The sequence below is a fragment of the Chrysochloris asiatica genome, unplaced genomic scaffold, assembly GCF_000296735.1.
Source record: "Chrysochloris asiatica unplaced genomic scaffold, ChrAsi1.0 scaffold00041, whole genome shotgun sequence".
NCBI classification, from domain to species: domain Eukaryota; kingdom Metazoa; phylum Chordata; class Mammalia; order Afrosoricida; family Chrysochloridae; genus Chrysochloris; species Chrysochloris asiatica.
In genome coordinates, this window is record NW_006408559.1 from 18,609,439 (window position 1) to 18,612,398 (window position 2,960).

At 41.2% G+C, this 2,960-nt stretch overlaps 1 pseudogene; it reads left to right on the forward strand.

The window, feature by feature from the left end:
• Nucleotides 1–1,839: 1,839 nt before the first annotated feature.
• Nucleotides 1,840–2,293, forward strand: LOC102825083 (annotated as a pseudogene).
• The last annotated feature ends 667 nt before the right edge of the window (nt 2,294–2,960 follow it).

Sequence of the window (2,960 nt, forward strand, 5' to 3'; positions counted from 1 at the left end):
GAGGGACCAGTTGCTGAACAAGGATATCATGTTTGGTAAGGTGAAGGGTCAGAGAAAAAGAGGAAGACCCTCAGCAAGATGGATTGGCCAAGTGGCAGCATCAGTGGACTCAAGCCTGGTAACAATTGTGAAATTGGCCCAGGACCAGGCAGTGTTTCATTCTGTTATGCATAGGGTCGGTACCAACTCGATGGCCCCTAACAGCAACAACAATAACAATTAACAATAAGAGAAGCAGCATTCAAGAATTCAAATAACACGTAGTATTAGGAGAATCTTCTACATAAGTCCTCTTTAAAATGGCAAAGAACAAAGATATTAGTTTCAGAACTAAGGTATGTCTGACCCATGCCATGGTATTTTCAATCACCATATATGCATTTGAAAGTTGGTCATGAATAAGGAAGACCATAGAAAGAATTTGAATTTTGGTGTTGGAGAAAAATATTGGAAGTACTATGCACTGCCAAAGAGCAAACAATGTGTGTTTGAAGTATAACCAGAATGCTCTTCAGAAACCAGCATGTTAAGATTTCGTCTCTCTTACTTTGGATGTGTTGTCAGTAATGACCAGTCCCTGGAGAAGGACATTATGCTGGGGAAAGTGGAGGGTCAACAAAAAAGAGGAAGACCCCTACTGAGATGGATTGCCACAGTGGCAACAAATATAGGCTCAAATGTAGCAACAATTGTGAGGCCGGCACAGGACAGGGGGATGTTTTCTTCTATTGGACATATGGTATCGTGTTGGATGTTAAGGCGCGGGACTGCAAAGTTGGTTGGAACCAAAGGTCAGACGTTCAAGTTCACCAGTCACTCCTCAGAAACTGCATCCAGGGCCACTATGAGTCCGAACTGATGGGATGGCACTTAACAACAACAACATTGTGTATAAATTCCCTATGAATCAGAACTGATTCAACAGCACCTAACCACATTTCACTCTGATATTTGATTTGAAATGCCATGACATTTGGTTTGCAATGGCAAGCGCTTTCCCTTTTTTCTCATTGTTTGAGCAAATTATTCTTGTTTGGAACTTTTTTGGATCCATCTTTCTCTACCCCAATCTATCAGAATTTTCTCTGTACAGCTAAAAACTAATCATACATATAGCTCAATTTTCCCCCAGAAGCACCTCACCTTCAGACCAGGATGTTAAGCTGATTCTTCCCAGTTCATTCAAATTTGTAAAATGTTAGTGAACTCAAATGATCGTCATAATGGGGAAAATCACAGGCCTATACCCTGCTAGCAAGATAATATCCCTGGTAGAAAGCAAGGGAAGCCTATGCATTGGGTACCAACAAAATCTCTTTACAAGTCAGAGTCAGAAACCGCAGTGACAAACTCAAAGATGGCAGCTAAGCACGCAGCTCAGCATGTACGTCGCTCTCCTCAGTCCTGGCACTAATGCATTCTCCTCCATTAGTTTCCTGGAAAGGCTCATTATTCCTTTTGCAATTCTCCCAATCCAGGATTTCAGTCCATGCTTTTTCCCGTTCTCGGTAGCATTCTGTCTCACCCATATTTTACCAATTCTGGTCTGTTCTGATTTCACTTCATTGGTCTTGACTGTTACAGTACAAGATCTGCTTTAGACATACATGAGTCTCAGGTCTACCCAAAAGAAGACACCTGTTGTTAGTCTGTGTGTTGTTAGTCTGTGTGCCGTCAAGTCGGTTACACTATTATTTAGAGTCCTGATGTGGCACTGTAAGTGCTAACCGTGAGGTCAGTGGTTCAAACACACTAGACACTCTCAGAAACCCTATACAACCCACCTGTGTTACTTGTTGCTGGGGGTGAGGGCCTCCAGGGATGGCGAAGAATACCAAGATGCCTAGGTGAAAACTCACTGTAAAAGTCACTGACTGGGTAGCTTTGGGGGAAATCATGCCCCAAAACAAAAAGGCTGCTGCTAACTCCCTGAAGCCTTGGACTGAGATCCTCACCTCAGTGAGGGTACCACCAGCTACTGACTGGGCTTCCTACAAGGCCAACATGGCCAAGGCTTGGTTTAGTGGATGACTTTGAGCAGGTTAAAGCCCTGAAGATTCCTGTCCCAGAAGAGACCTTTACTGCCCTGGTGGCCACTGAGGAAAATGAAGATGTGAAAAGTTGTGCTGAGTCTGCGTTGCTCTCAAAGACTAGGGATTAGGGAATACGAGAAACAACTGGAGAAGATGAGGAACATGATTCCATTTGACCAGATGACCACTGAGGACTTGAACAAACTCCTGAAACCAAATGAGACAAGACCAAGTATCCCTACTGGCTCATCAACAAGTGAAAATTTACACCACTGAGGCTGAAAGGAGGCTCTGGCCCTGGTGCGACAAACTCTGAACATTTCAAATGCGAACATTTTTTTTAAATCTAAACAGGGTTTGTTTGAGTCATAACAGACTTGATAGCATACAAAAGCATATTATTATTTGCAATTTATTTGCACTGTTTCTGACTTCTTCACTATCATAAATAATGATGTAAGAAATAATTTTGTGCATAAATTTATCATTGTCATAGTTTTTTTTAAAAAGATAAATGCATAGAAAGTTGAAAATACAAATTTTTAAGTTCTTGAGACATGTAACTAGCTCTGTTTACAGTTTTACAGCAGATAATTAAGACATTTTGTATTTTTCAGAGTGTGGCTATTCTATTTTTCAATTACTAAATTGATAACTGACCAACTTAATCAATAACGAGACTGATTAAATTGTGCGAGATGGATTGGCAAAGTGGCAGCATCAATGGGCTCAAGCATGGCAACAATTGTGAGGTTGGCCCAGGATTGGGCAATGTTTCCTTCTGTTGTGCATTGGGTCGCTATGAGTCGGTACCGACTCAATGGCACCTAACAACAACAATGAATTGTTTGATATTACTGTGAAACCCACATTAATTTGCATGTAAAAACTTTAACTACAAATAAGTAAGAAAATGTAAGGAATCCC